Source organism: Pyrus communis, chromosome 15 (genome assembly GCF_963583255.1).
Source record: "Pyrus communis chromosome 15, drPyrComm1.1, whole genome shotgun sequence".
Lineage (NCBI taxonomy): Eukaryota > Viridiplantae > Streptophyta > Magnoliopsida > Rosales > Rosaceae > Pyrus > Pyrus communis.
The window spans coordinates 11,158,528-11,175,767 of record NC_084817.1 but is presented as its reverse complement, the minus strand read 5'-3'; positions in this window follow the sequence as shown (position 1 = coordinate 11,175,767).

Sequence of the window (17,240 nt, the reverse complement as noted above, 5' to 3'; positions counted from 1 at the left end):
GGAACGTATGATGTTTATGTTGATTGGCATGAGTGATGCTTATGAATGTTTTGCTATGCATGAAGGGGTCCATGCTTTCGATATGTGAACCATGTTGGTTGTAACACTTAGTATCACATACTTTGTGTCAAAGTACGCATGTTGAAGCTCCGAGTTGGAGTATAGGGGTAGGTCAGCGCAGACCAAGTGTTCTAGTGCTAGGAATGCAAAAGACTCAGAAGAAGTTATCTGAATTCCCTCTTCTTTAAACATTTGCCGAATGGATTGTGTGACAAAAGATCTCAAGTGGTTGAGAGTCAAAAACATTTGTAATGTGTATGCCTTCTTATAATAGCATTTCCTTCAGTACCCGGTCCTCCACTTTGAAAAAGTGAGGCTTGGCTCCATAATCATAATATTCAACGGTACATTCAACCCTGGTTGTCTTGATACGAACTTTTATCCCTCTTGTTGTAATAGGCTTGCTGAGAGTAAAAATTCTTCTTCTTACCAAGAGACAAATACGTTTGGTGACTTAGTGAGTAGCTAAATGAGGCAGGAGATGATGCAATGGGTGTCTAAATGGCCAAGATCTCCTCACTTGGTAGAACTTAACTTCCACTTCCCACTTGTTGATAGGGGTTAACCATATGGGGGTTCCCTTGGTATGTCCTTGCTTCGGCAGAGGCGTGGTTGTAAGCCTGTGCCATCACCCCAAAGTAAGTCTTCCAAGTGTTGGCATTGATCATGTACTTGAAGAAACAATCACGTAGGCCTGCCGTGAAGGCTTTGAGGGCGGTCTTGTCATTTGCCTCAATGCAGCAAGAATACTCATGGCTGAAGCGACGGGCACACTCTCGTAGTGACTTGTCCGGTTTCTGGTGAATAGTGTACAAGTTATCTGCAGAATGTAAGCGATCGGTCTGGAAGATGTGTTAAGAAATAAATAATTTCCTCAATTCCTCAAATGAGTCTACTGTCTTAGGTGGAAGACGGCAATACCAATTCAGAGCTTCGCCAGAGAGGGTAGAGGGGAAGAGAATACATCGTTCTTCGTCAGTGTGCATCCGGTATGCCATGGTGGACTCAAAGAGGTTAAGGTGTTCAATCGGGTCATCCTTTCCAGTGTAGAGTTGTAAGCCAAGCTTCTGCTTTGTTTTTGCTTGAAAGGGGCGTCGAGGATCCTCCTTGTAAGAGGGTCAGGCCTAGGTTGGTTCAGTCAGGTATTTCGGCCTGACGTTTAGCCTTCAACTTGTTTACTTCCTCAAGGAGTTGTAGGATAATGGGGTCCTGAGTGGAGTCAGGTACTGCTGGATCCTTCTTCCGTAAGTCTCCATCTCCTCTTGGAAGTAGGAAAGCCTGGTCAAGGGTATGGGATTTTTCTTTGGACTCACCGTACTGACTTCCAGGGCGAGCCTGTCGAAACGCCCCCGAGTCCCCCGTACCTTCATATTCCTCTAGGACATGTCGCTCATTCCCTAGATTGGCAATTGGCTTGGGGCATGGAAGAGGACTGAACCTTTCAGAAACCCTTGGATCATTGACCTTCAAGCTTATGTGGATGGGGTTCTCTCGACATTGCCTCAGGAAGTCCCAACAGTCGTGATAAACGGCTTTTGATCCTTATACTCCTTCTGCAAGAAGGTGCCTTCCTCCACTTTTCCTGCTTCGGGTCGAAGCAACTGGGTCGAGAGAAGTCTCATGTTGATCAACACCTTGATGAGTAACTCGCTCCCCATTATGGATATCCATGTTGAAGGCAGGTGATCCCCCGTGTTAGGGGGCACCCAGGTGGTGGTTGACTTCCTCGGGGGCGATAAGTTCATGTGTTTGAGTATGCCTAGCTTCATGGAGCATTCTGAAGAGCTTCTTATGCTGCTCCTGGAGGATCTCATTCTTTATCACTATCTTGTTGTTCTGAGTCTCTAGCTCATCGACTTTAGCCTGAAGAGCAAACCTTTTTTGTTCCTTCTTTCGTTGCTTTGCACTAAGTGCGAGGGGGTGTCGTTCTGCGTGTTGTGGCTCCCTTCACTCCCTATGTTGGAGAAGGGTGCCTGGTTGAAAGAAAGTATGCGAATGGTGGAAACCATCTTGACAAAGCTGGAGAGAGTAAGAATAAGTGCGATTCCCACAGACGGCGCCAAATGTTGATGCACAAAATCGGCGAGGACTTTGGTACAACAGAAAGTGTGAAGTTTGTGACATTCGCTAGATTGCTCTAGTCATTAGTGTGGATAAGTATGTAAATGGATAGAGACAGGGAGGCAAACAACACAAGATGTACGTGGTTCACCCAGATTGGCTACGTCCACGGAGTAGAGGAGTTCTCATTAGTTGTGAAGGGTTTACACAAATACATAGGTTCAAGCTCTCCTTTAGTGAGTTCTAGTGAATAGTTTAGTATAAATGACATTAGGGATTATTGTGGAAGAATGATCCCCTTTTATAAAAGAGAGTTTCTAGCTTTGTTATGACATTGACACATGTCATGTTATGATTAGCCTCTGAAATCGACACGTGTCGCGCTGTGATTGGCTTCTGATACCGACATGTGTCGTGTTGTGATTGGCCTCCTGGTTGGAGGAAAAGTCTTGTGGGTCCTTGACGGTATGTTGTTAACCGGTGCTTAGTAGTTTCGAGATTAGTCAAGTATGGTACAAACAAAATTTAAATTTTAAAATTAAATATAAATAGTACCTAACGAAAACTAACCGTACGATGTACGATGAACGAACATGATTACACGATCCCCGGAATCCCCAAGAAAAAGATCCGATGTTTATGCATCTTTCTTTTTATGAAAATAATCAAACTATAATCCTTTTAATCAAAATTACTTAAAAATCTTCATCACATATCTCTGCAACCAGCTTATCTTAATTAATACTAATATATGTACTTAGGAATCTTCATTATTTTATTTGATTAAACCAAAGATATCACTTTAAACAGGCTTTCACAATAATGTCTGTATCTCTAAGCGTTCATCCAAATAAAAAATGTGTGTATAAAGATCTATACATGCACATTCCAGATTAGTAGTTCACGCATTTGTGGCCCTAAAAGGATATTAAAATGTTTTTTTATCTTCGTAAGTTAATCAACTTGTCTGTCACTGTAATATTTATTTATTCAACGTCTGTCCTCCATGAGATCTAAATTTAAGATTTTCTCTATTAAAAAATAAAGACGAAGTACCGCAAGAATAAATCCTCTTTTGCTTTAATTACTGTTAATTGGGGTTTGATCAAAATTAAGTAATCTCCAGAGGCCGAGAGGGGTCGAAACACTTTCACAAGATTGGCTTCAACCTAGTTAATTTGCAATAAGTTGTAAAGACAAAGTTTTGGTAGGTATCGGAAACTCTAAGTCACAGACTCTACTATTTATATGTTATAATAAGGGTGAATACAAGGCTGGTTCATTGAGGTACTATTTGGTACGGGACGGAATGTGCTTGTTCCACATTTGGTGTGCGAAAAGAGTAGGACGCGTTGTCCCGTAGAACAGATTTTAGTTAAATTTTTATTCTACCCTCACCCTCTGGAATGGACTCATTCCAACTCATGGAACACAAAATTATAAATATTTGGACAACAATATCCCTTATCTTTTTCATTAATTCCACTGTCTACCCTCTCTCTGACGTAGCCTCTCTCTCTTCTCCTTCTCCTCCTCCACTACAAATCCAGCAACCCAACCATGGCTTCTCCACCGTCTTCCCCACAGGACGACTTCATCCTCCATCTCTAATCGGCCCCAACGCTAACCCAATCCCAACAAACCCACCCACCCAACCCCGTCTCTTCTACCTCTTCTCTCATCCCTACTGGTCCCACGACGAGACCGTCTCCCTCTGCTGCACCAACATCAAGGCCACCCACTGGCAAGACATGGCCGACGCCGTCGCTCGACGATGCCCTGCTGCTTCTCTGGCGTCGTCACAAGATCAGAGCTTCTACCCTCTCTCTTTCTCCAGTAACCCCCTTCTCTTATACCTTTTCTCTCACGTAGCCTCCATCACTCCCAAATCCTCCACCGCCTCTCTTCCCTCTCCTTAATCTCCAGAACCTTCGCCTCTACGACTTCCTCTTTGCGGCAGCTCAGGACGCTTCAACATCGTCCCTGTTGTGAGCAGTGACGCTAGTCGACTTGCACCCAGAGGTCCAGGGAAGGCCGAGTGGCATGCCAGGTGATGAGGTACAGAGCTCTGGCAATGATGGTCCTACACGATGGTCCCCCATGTTGCCTAACCTTCCTTCCCATAGCCATGACGGCTGCGGAAAATCCAATTTCTACAGAAAGTCCATGGGGTTGAGTCAATGGAATCGACGGAGAACCATGGGTACGTTTGTCATTTAATCATTCATTTCATTCCGCCCTGCACGTACCAAACACGGAATAGAACAACTGTCTCATTCCATCCAGTGCGTACCAAACGCAGCACGGAACCTCCGCTGCGTTCCATTCCATTATGTCCCATTCTGTCCTGTTCTATCCCATTTCTCCCGTCTATGTACCAAACTCTACCTGATTTCGAAGGCCCTGTGTGGGCAAAAAAATTGAGGCATTTTTCTGTAGGAAGTAAAATTAACACCTAATTTTGAAGAACACGAAGAACGCAATATCTATTGCCTTTCAATGCTCAAGGCAAGCACAAGGAAATTACTATTATTTTAACCTAAACCACAAAGATAGGAAAGATCTTTTTTATTAAGGGTAAGGGCTAGAGCATGAAAAAAGAGAAACGTTTTCATTTCCTTGCACAGGTTTGCAGGTTTTTTTTATAGAGGCCCATTTTTACTAGTTATAGAGGCTTTTTTGACTCTCATTTATCTTTTTGTACAAAAAGTGTGGCCAATTTTTTTTTCTATTTTTATATAGTTGTATTTTTCTTTACTAATAAGTGAGAAGTCTTAGGTTTAATTCTCACCAAAAATGAATTTGAATCACATTATTGCTAGCTCATTGTGAGGTTTAGTCACTTCCCCACCCCCTTATTGTAAATAATATTATTCATTCAAAAAATAAAAAAAACTAACTTGCACAACCTCCCGCAGCCCCTACAATTTTCCACAACTGAAGCCCTTAGTTTGTTGGGCCATGTGCGGTCGCACATTTCACATAACTTATAAGCCGGGCATGTGTGAATGACATAGTTAATATATGTCTCTCTTTTAGGTTTATATTACTAAAAAGCATAAATTACATTTTCATACCTCAGGTTTAGAGTCTATTTCAATTCATTACAATATCTTTAAAACATTTCACTTTCATACCTTAACTACTATTTTATTTCAAAATAATACATCCGTTACATTTTCCATCCATTAATCCTTTAAATGCTGACGTAGCTGCCAAATGTCTGTCAAATGGCAAATAAAATAATATTAAATTTTTTTTTTTAAACCTGAATTTTCTCAAAAAATAATAATAATAATAATAATAATAATTGAAACCCATAATTCCTTCCCCCCCCCCCCCCCCCCCAGCGACCCACATCTGCAAGAACAACAACAAGAAGAGGGAGCAAGAAAGACAGAAAGAAAAACCCCAAAATCCCACCTAAGCCACCCCCCATCACCCACCCCCAAAAATCTTCTTGCATATGTGGGTCGCTTTTTTTTGGGGGGGGGGCCGGCGGGACCGGCGGGGGGCAATTTTTTTTTTCTTTCTTCCTCCCTCTTCTTCTTCTTGTTCTTGTAGATTGTGGGTCCCGGGGGGGCAATGCATTGTGGGTTTCTTTTTTTCTTTTTCTTTTTTTGTAAAAATTCTTTTTTTTTAAATAAAAAAAATATTTTTGCCACGTGACAGACATTTGGCAGCCAGGTCAGCATTTAACAAATCAATGGATGGAAAATGTAACGGATGTATTATTTTGAAATAAAATAGTACTTAAGGTTGAAAGTGAAATGTTTTGAAGATGTTGTAAGGAATTGAAATAGACCTCAAACCTGATATATGAAAGTGTAATTTACCCTACTAAAAAATAAAATCATGTGTTATAATTTAAGTAAAATAATTACACCATGTTACAATTTACTTTGTTGAGAATGATTGCGACATTAATAGGAATAGAGACATTGCATGGACTTATAAATAAGCTGAACTATTCTTTATATTGTCAATTAATTTAAAGTAAAACTTCAACTTTCTTCATGCTTAGTTATAACGTACAAGTTACAATACTCTTAATTTTTTTTTTTTTTCTTTTTAGTTATGTTTACACCAATATGCTGTTCTTGTCAAAAAAAAATATATAATATATATATATATATATATGCTGTTCGACAATACGAATGGGAGTGATTAGGGGAGGGGGCAAGAAAACTTGACGTAAACGGAGCAAATTAAATAAGTAAATAAAAGGACATATATTGTTGGGGCAGAGCAAGAGCAACTCCTGACCTGACCGGTGGTTGTTCACCTGGGTCTGGGTATGATCGAGTCCAGTAATCACCCTAAAGTCAGCCTAAGATTTTCTTTTATTTTGTCTACAAAAATATAGTTTCCATTTTCATTCCCGTCTTTTTCAATCACAATCCAAGAAGAAAAAAAAAAAGTTTTCTTGAACGTGAATGAATGATGATGAATGATAATTTTTATTTTTGTAGCATGTATGGAATAGATCTGTGACACCATAAATGGCATAAATTTTAAACAATTAGATTAGTTCACTTTTATTCTCAATTACACAAAATCTCTTTATTTTGTGGGTGTTAAATAGATTGCAAATGTATTTAAATGTACTTAAAATGTTCAAAAGTGCTAAGAACCATGAAGGTGCTTGTACTTCAAACTGCCGACTTCTCCTCATTAGAAGGGCTAATGAGGCTAAAGGGCTTGGCAAGTGAAGATAGAGAACCTATCGTTCACATATTCTTACATCATAAGGTATATATGAAAGTGATTTATTGATAGTGTTTGAAGCAACCACAATGAAAGGAGATTGTTGTAGTAACATAGTTATCTTTGTCAAATGATATGTATTTAAAAAGCATGAAAAAGTAATTTGCTTCTTGAAAGAGATAATAAAAATATAGTTAATTAGTTCAGCTTGACTACTTAAAAATTATCTCTTGTAATGAGTAAATTTTAGGCATTGAAAGGTTGGAGACATTCTTACAAATCCTTAAATGTGGAAGAATGTACCCGAGTATTAGCAAATTATTTTGTAAGTCCTAGCATATGTTTTGGAGGACTTAACATTGGAAACAAGTGCTTTCGAATTGTTTTATCTCTATGCATGGATGTGAAATTTACAAGGGCCATATATTAGAGATATCATCCTAAGTGGTACCAATTTTTAAAGGTTTGACTAGAGAGAGAGTTGTATCATCGAGGGGAATTGGTTAATAGCCCGTAGCAAGAGTAGTCATAATGGAAACCCAACCTAGTTGACTGGATATCCTAAGATCTAGGTTCAAAAGGGAATGCTAAATTATGACAACTCGGAGTGGCACTATGGAGATATAATCTATACTACCTATATCCCATGATGATAACAATGCTACTTGCCATTGAGATTAGGTTAACCTTTGCTTTTAATGATTCCTATAGCTTGGAATACTTAGAAGTCCAAGTGGGGTATTGCATAATACTTTTAGTGGGAAGTCACCTATCTTGAGTAAAGAATGAGGTCATTCCTATGAGAATTTTTTGAAGGGTTTAATTCTCTAGAGCGCTAATGAGAAACTAGGAATTGTTCAAGGCCGAAACGAACACAACCAAGCAACCACGAGGTGTTTAGAAATGTATTTTGTGATTACTATTATCTTGGTTTACAAAACCGGCTGAGCATTTCAAGACATCGTGTTCACTGATTAGCTAAGAAATTCAATAGTAATTCACTACATAATGTTCAAAACCAAAAGCTACATATCCAGAGGTAGTACTTTTCCTATTGAATCTCACTCTAATGTTTAGATTGTCGTTTGCATAGTATTGAGTCAATTTCCATTCATGTAAGGATTGGTGAAAATTTAATATTATTATTATATTTATTAATTGAATGGAAATTATTAGCGGTGCCTTTTGGTAAAAAATGTCTCTCCAAACATAAAATTCAAATGACGAGTTGAAACTTTTAACTCTTCATAAATAGTTACATACTTTTAAAGATACACCTCTACTTCTATGAATATGCAAGTTCTCTTGGAGTCATTTAATCACTTCTATATTCACATATTCATACACATGTTGCACTATTGTTAGAGGTTTTATAGTGTTTCATTGAGTCTAAATGAGAAAGAATTCAGCACAATTGTGATAATATATCAATGTGAACTCTATTTTTTCCAACATAAATAACACCATTCATATCACAGTTAGAGGTTTTATAGTGTAACATTGAGTCATAATAAGAGAGAATTCAACACAATCATAATAATATATAAATTTAAACTATTTTTTTCCAACATAGATAAAACCACCCATGTGTGATATATGTAATTAGAGGAGAAGAGTCATGGTGTGTGACATATCTGATATCTGTGCGCAACCAACAAGAAATTTGTGAACACAGAGCACACGTGCAAATGATATAGAATGTCGTGGATGTCGTGGAGGGTTATAAGTAGGAGGGGGCATGCATTGGCAGCTCCCATGCTCCTCTGCTTCCTTGTGTCTCTCCTCTGTGACAGTACACTCTTTATAGAACTCATATACAGTCACTTAATTTCGATTCTCGCTCAAAATAAATTTGAATTACACTATTACTAGTTTATTGTAAGGCTAAACACAGCTCATCCCCTTAGTATAAATAACATCGTTTGTTAAAAAAAAAAATTTAATTCATATACCATGCCAATTTAATTTATCTGCAATTTTTCATATATTCCCACTTAATTTCTAAAACATATGAACGTACATAGACATAGGAATTTAAGTTCAAAATGAATAGAAAAAATCATTTTAATCCTTGTTAAAGATGACTTTTAAATTAAAACTATGAGTAAGATCAAAATCTAATTTTAGTCCCTTGATGCATTAATAACCTCATTTATTAATTATATTTTGATTTTTTAATTATCTCTCTTTTTCTTCCTAATTTTTAATGTATTAATATTGTTTCATTATAATTTTTATTTTCATTTCATTTATCGTAATACATTTTGTTGTAAACATTTAGATAAATTAATTTTTGTTATACAATATATTTTGATCTTCTTCATTTAGGTACATTAAATTCATTATAATACATTTCGGTGCATACATTTAGGTACATGCATTTCGGTACATACATTTCGATACTAATATTTAGGTACTTTAATTCAATATAATACATTTTGGTGCATACATTTTGGTACACACATTTAAGTATATTAATTTAATATAATACATTTCGATGCATATATTTCGGTACATACATTTCGGTACTGACATTTAAATACATTAGTTCAATATAATACTTTTCGATACATACATTTTGGTACTAATATTTAGATACATTAATTGAGTCTTTCAAGTTTGAAGAATGTTAAATAAAATTAAAAAACTCTTTTTTGATCAAAAAATAAATTAAAATTTGTATATTAATAAATTTAAATATTTAATGGGAGACATTAAATAAAATGCACATTAAATATTTCGAATTAAGGACACATCAAGAGATAATAATCAATATGTAATCTAACAATAGATTTATTTTAAATTTCAATCTTATTAAAGGATTAAAGTTAAAAAATCTTTAAATGAATTATCATTTTGAAGGTAATAAATTATTACTACTACAGAATTAAACTCGAAATCGGCGTCCTTTCAACATAAGTACAAGTCATTGGGGAAAAAAAAAAGGAACAAGCAAATGTATATATCTATTTGTGTGTATATAAGGTATTGATACTTTTGGAGGTTTTTACGTTTTAAGTATTGATTTTGAGTAGTGTAGGTTTGGCAAGAGATGATGTTGAATTTTTGTGATGTGGGTTTTCTAGATTATAAAGCGGTTATTGTTTGTGTTAAATTTGCTCGTTGTGGCTTGTGTCCTTTGTCCATGTTTTATGGTGACGTTTTGGTGTAATTTATCCTGATGTCATCAGTAGCTTCGTTGGTGGTTTTAAGCGTAGAGTCCTTATTGTAGCATTTGCTATGTGCTCCTTTGAGTCGCTTACCAGTTTTGTTGGCAATTTTGTGCGCAAAACCTCTCATGTGACGGATTATGAAGTGATTGAATTTCTAGTGTCGAGATGGAAGTTCACTTTGGACTGCTATTCGTGTTCTTGTGTTTGCCACACTAAAAGAACCGCCGATACGGTGGCTATTAGATTGGCCAAGTTGGCTTCTTGTTTTTTGTTTTGGAGTCATTTTAGTTTGATGATCCTACAGATTTAATTTAAGATACTCTCTGTAAAGTTAGTACATTTTCTTAAGATGACTATAAAATCGCAATAGTTCCGCTTAAAGAAAATATTAATTTTGAGCTCAAAACCTAAATTTTAAGCAATTAATAAGTCGAGATAGAAAACCTAGAGTATAATTCCTAATGGTAATTCCCATTCTAGAAAAATAAAAAAAATGACTGAATAAAACTGAAAATAAGTGCAAAGTTTTCTTCTTGGTGCTGTTAGAAATTGATTGATTTAATTTTCTTGAGGGGACATAACAATGGAAAACACCACCATATGCCATTTGGAACAAATCTGATGTTTCCAGCCAACTTGGCTTAAAAGCCAATACAGCGGATTAAGCATAAGCAAAAGCAAAAGCAAAAGTAAATTGCACAGTTTGAAATAATAACAACTGTCTAATCCAGTCTGTTCCTTAAACCTATGATAAAAATAAAAAATAAAGTATATTAAAAGCACAGCAAGTTGTTTCCCAAAAAAAAAAAAAAAAAAAACACAGCAAGTTATTACATGAACAAAAGCTTGCATCACTCATCACAAAGCTTTGCTAAATCAAGTGGTTAATTTGAATTGTAGGCCCTACTTTGTTTGCCTAACTTTCCTTCTTTTTTTCTTTGTTAATTAACCCATTATAAACTTAATTAAGTCATTGTTTCCTTTTTTTGGTTAAACAAAGGAGCCAATAGACCGATTAAAAGAGAAACTCAAAATAATATCACAAGGTCGAGAGATTCTAGAAATGTCATACAATACTAACTACTTACAAGAAGATAGAGTTTGTTCAAAATAAACCATACCCAAAGGATGAGAAAGACTCAAGTTGGCTAATTCATCAGTAACAAAATTTATTTCACATTAGATATAACGAATATTACATTCTTAGTCACACAATAACATTGAACGATCATATATATTTTTGATCGGTCTGATTTGTTATATATGTCGCTTGTTCTTGACACTTGCTAACAAGAGAACGGTACAGATCTACATATATTTTATCCCACTTCTTTTTTCCCTTCTTACTTAAAACAATTGGAATATGTAGCTTTGTTTCTAGTGTTGTTTGATGGAATCGGAATTCCATCATATAAAGAGAAAGATCCTTTGACCCAGGACTCAAACATACCTTTTTTTTTTTTTTTTAATTCTTTGGCACTTAATTAAATTAGAAAATAGGTTTTTTTTTTTTTTTTTTTTTAACAAACAATAGTAAGGGGTAAAGAGGTGGGTTAAGCCTCATACTGAGCCAACTATAATAATGTGGTTCAACTTCGCCTTTAGCGAGAATTAAACATCTCTCACTTACAAATAAGAAAAATACTATTAAATTGTACTACTAAGTGGCAAATTAGAAAATAGGTTTTGATGTAGCAAAAATGGTAGAGATCGCCATATCTATATGCATGTGCATGGCCTTATATTCAAGTGTGAGAACAGAGAAGAAGCATGTCACAGAGAGAGAGAGAGAGAGAGAGAGAGAGTAGTTCAGTTACGATCGGATGGTGACCGAGAAAGATTGGTGTTGGTTGCATGCAGCTCTTTACGTACCCGACAACTTAGCTGAAATTGGTCGGTTTGTCACGAGGTCATCACCTCTCTCCCCCCTTCCTCATCTCCCTCTTGCTATATATTCGCCCATGAAAATTCAAGAAAAATTAGGTTTCAAACACCAACGGATATAGCTCAATTTAAGAAGAATCTGGGCTTACACAACGGCGGATTTAGATACTAGATAACTTTTGGGTTTTCTACCTTTAATCTTTGAAGAAGATTGTAATTTAAAATAAACCTGATTTTAGATTATATATTGATTATAGTCCATTGATATGTCTTTAATTCAAAACTAGCCTCTTGCCACACGCATACGCGTGTGGCAATTGGCCTTTTTATATTAGATTATGTCTTTTAATTTTTTTTTAAAATAACTATTTTATATTTTTATTAAAAAATTATTCATAAAAAAAAAATGAAGCAAAACCATGAAACCGCCCACTAACATGGGAGTTTTTTTTTAATTAAAGTTTTAAATTTAAAATTCATTCAAAATTAAAATGTGGTGAATTACTTTAAATTCTTATGGTTCAATTGTAATTTTAAGAATTCTTGAAGGACAATTTTTGGTATTTTGAATGTTTCACCTTTTAATCTTTCTCACTTTATATATATAGATAATTAATGTATATTTTATTCAAATTCTCCTATTAAATATTTAAATTTATTAATATACAAATTTAAATTTTTTTTTTTACCAAACAAAAGTTTTTTTAATTTATTAATTTTATTTAACATTCTTTAAACTTGAAAAGACTCAACTAATGTACCTAAATGTTAGTACTGAAATGTATGTACCAAAATGTTAGTACCGAAATGTATTATATTGAGTTAATGTATTTAAATGTTAGTACCAAAATGTATGCACCGAAATGTATTATATTAAATTAATGTATCTAAATGCTTGTATCGAAATGTATGTACTGAAATGTGCGTATCTAAATGTATGCACCGAAATGTATTATAATGAATTTAATGCACGTAAATGAAGAAGACAAAGTATATCAAAATATATTGTAAAATAAAAATTAGTTTATCTAAATGTTTACAACAAAATATATTACGATGAACGAAATGAAAATTATAATTATAATGAATAAAATTAATACATTAAAATTAGGAAGAAAAAGAGAAATAATTAAAATATCAAAAATATAATTAATAAATGAGGTGCTTAATGTATCTAGGAGCTAAAATTAGATTTTTGATCTTACTCATGATTTTAATCTAAAAGTCATCTTTACCAAGAATTAAAATGAAGTTTCCTAATAACTTTTTTGGCAACGGCGAGATAGGGAAGAGGATCCTCTCATGAGCTTAGGATGGGGATCCTCTTGACTAGCCTATCTGGGCCGTTCAAACTTAATTCAATGATTGCAATTACTATAACATTTAAAGGGTCTCCCTGTTTGAAGCCGTTTGATTAAATTTGAACGGCACAGATGGGCTGGTCAAGAGGATCCCATCCCAAGCTCAGAAGAGGATCATCTTCCAACGAGATAGGGTTGTCAAATCTATTATGGATTTGACTACTTGATAAATAAATAAAACATATGAATTTGACTGTAATGCTTCTATATATTTGTTATAATTATTATTTCAACGATTATATTGTAATTGTATTAAATATATATATATATATATATATTCCTATGAATTATATTTGACTTTTAAATAGTAACTGTATTAAATATGTGCTTTAACTTTGTATCGTCCAATTTGAGAAGAAACAAGCTTTATATTTGTCGTAAAAATATTCTCTTTAACTTTGCATATAAATAGGATATGTTACTAATAAGGGTAAATTATATTTTATCCTAAGTATATATGCAATTACAACTTCATACAACTTCATACAATATTTTTAAAATATTTCAAATTCATACAACTTTTATTATTTCATTTCGATTTCGTAGAGTTGTTAGAAAATCTGTTATTACAGCTGTTAAGTGATGACGTAGAAACATTAAATTTCACATTTGTACTGACGTGACTACTAACTTGTGACACATGACCAAGACTAATAGAAATATTTAATTAATGATTTTTTATATAATTAAAACCTTAAAAATTAGAAAAGAAAATGAAATCCCCAATCCCTCCCGATTCCAACATCATCTCATAATGGCATCATCCCAGCCCAATTCCCACATTATGCAACACACACAGACCAAGCCTCTCAACGAGGATCAGGCCTTCAATGTGCTCGACACGATTTATGGGTCCGGCTTACGTGGTGTTCATCACCGATCTTGAGGGTTCGTCGATGGGCGCGGGAATCTGAATCGGACCCCAATTCGTCGAGAACGGCGCGAGCGAGATGAGATTCGTCAGCGTCCTCTGGGAGGTTCTCGCCGGTAACAACCTCGGATTCAATTCACCCCCTTTGTGGTTGCTGCTCGGCCCTTCACTCTTACTCTAGTGAAGAAACTCCTTCGCTCCCATCCGGTATCTCAATTTGAACCCAAAAATTCAAAATTTTTTGAAATCCCAGATCTGCCGAGCGGAAGGGACGAAATGGGAGGCTTGCTGCATGAAGACGATTTGCTTGGGCCTGGAGAGCTTGCCGCCACGGGTGAGGACCAACGGAATTGGGTCGTCGGGAATGGGTCTAACCAGTTCTTTGAGGATTCTCGAAGTCGGCATTTCAAGGTCCTAGAAGCTGCCGCTTGCCCATTAAACCCATTTGATCTTTCATTTAAATTTATTTTTAAATCTATGTGGACAAATTTCATTGCCATGTCAGCAAAAATATAGTTTATACATTTGTCACTTCATCACTTAACGGTTAAATTAACGCTTTAACTGACGGTTGTATGAAATTGCAACTAAATACAAGTTTGTGTATGAGATTGAAACATTTTAAAGACGATGTATAAGATTGCAATTGCATCTAAACCTGAGGGCGTAAAATGAAATTTACTCAACTAATAATCTTTAACAGTACTATAGAGTATAAACTCAACCATATGATACTACTACATAGCGTAAAAGCATTTTCAAGAGAAGCTCTAATTTTATTAAATTAGCAAGTGAATAGTATCAAAATAAAAATTTAGCTGCTCAATTTAACTTTTTATCTCAACAACACTCTCTATTTCCACTTCAAACCCAACAAATTTTAAATATTTTATTATTAACAATTCAAACCAAGTTCAGGGCCAGCCCTAACCTCGTGTGGGCTGGACAACCGTCCAAGGCCCAAGAAAATTGGGGCCACGAAATTATTAGGATGATATATTCTTATGTGTTTTCATACAAGTTTATATTTATAAAATTTGGTTAAACTAGAAGTAGTGGTTTATGCTATTTAAAATTAATGAGGTCTTGGGTTCACAACATTATGTGTGTTTTTACTTTCCAATTTTTATGAATTTTTTTATAAGAGTAAATATTTATAAAATTTGGTCAAATAATCAAAAAAGTTAATCGGAAGTGGTATTTCATCTTGGTTACCTTCTTTCCATAAAAATAAATTTCTTTTTCCATGTTTCTAAATTATTGATTTTGAAGTGCTTTATTAAGTATAATTTTGTCGAAGTTTTACGTGTGAAAATAAATAATTTTTCTTATATGAAGTTAAGGCATAGTTTTTAGCGTCACCCTGGGCCTCAAAAGACCAGCCCTGACCCAGCTTAGATAGCCTTTTCTCTCTTCCTTTTCTCTTTGCTCAAGGGTCCACCCTCGAGTTTTATTATTTATTTCAATAGCTAGCAAGTGAACAGTTGCTCTCTAAATTCAAAAAATGATTGTTCGCTTGGTATAATAGAGACTATTTTACAGTTTTACAGCATCTCTTAAAGATGAATTTTTGAATTTGACTCTTTAAAATAAAGTTTTAGTTGTTTATTACATCTCTTAGAAACATTCTAAGCTTACCAAATTTGGATTTAAGTTTAGATCTATTTTAAATCTCATTTATTGAGTTTGAAACACATTATTGCTAGTAGGGGTGGGTTCAAAAAACCGAAAACCGAAAAAAACCGAAAACCGAACCGGACCGAGACCGAAAAAAACCGAACCGAAAAAAAAACCGAACCGAAATTGTCAAACCGAACCGAACCGAATCTGACCGGTTCGGTTTCGGTTTTTGAGGCTCGGAAACCGAACCGAACCGAACCGAACCGATATATATATATATATAATTTTTTTGAATATTTATAAATAGTTTAGTCATACAATCATAACAAAACAGAACCTGTAGCCAAGTTGGTTTCAGTGAAACTTTACAAGCATGGAGGCATGGGTTCGAACCCTCATGCCTCCAGGATTTGTGAGAATTTTTTTAATTTTTTAATCTTTTTAACAAAACCCTTAACTTTAACCCTAACCCTCCTCCTCCTTATTTTTCATTCCGCCTAGCCTATTAATATGAATGTGAACTTTCATATTTCCTTTTTTTTTTTTAATAATTTTGGAGGGAGACAAAAAAAAAAAAAAAAAAAAAAAAACCGAAAAAACCGAAACCGAACCGAAAAAAACCGAAAAAAAATTGAACCGAACCGAACTGAACCGAAATTTCGGTTCGGTTTCGGTTTTGAGAAAAAACCGAACCGAAGCAAACCGAACCCAGCCCTAATTGCTAGCCGATTGTGAGGCTAAGCCTACCTCCTTCCTCTCAGTGTGGATAATATCATTTGTTCCAAAAAAAAAATCTCATTTATTTTTAACACGTAAAGTTTGTGACAACCCCGTCCCTACTTTTATGACTTTATTAAATTTTTAAGAGTAATTTGATGAAAATGCCCTGGAGGCGAGGGCGTTGACCTTCGTTAACAAGCATATATTGAGACATAAGAAATATTCTTTCAACATAATTGTGTAGTACCCGACAATACGAACGCGTAGGTGCAAGCAAAAGCAAATTCAGAATTACGTTTAGAATTGTATAGAATTACAAATCCAAAAAGTACTTTTGTAAAGATTACTATTTATTATTTTATATATTTCTCATAACTATTGCATTATTATTTTATTGTATTATTATTATAATATTAGTTGAGAAAGAGAGGGACAGATGAAAGGAGGAAGGAGAAGAAAGATAGGGGTGGACGGTTTGCCCAATCAGAAAAAAATAGGAGGGGAAATGGGTGGCCAATGGGGAAGAGGGAGGGAGTGAGGAACGAATCAGAGAAGAGAACATGAGGGAAAGGAGAAAAGAAGAATAGGAGGGAACCCAAACTAGGTTGACCCGTTCCTTCCTCATCGGACTCGCCGACTTTCCCATTAATTTTCCTATGTTTTTCCGACAATCCAAGGCTTGCCACCACATAGAAATCAATCACCATCATCCCCTCTTTAGTTTACACCCAAGATTGTTGGTTTTTGGCCTCGTATCGCGAAGAATGGAACCGTCGATTCTGG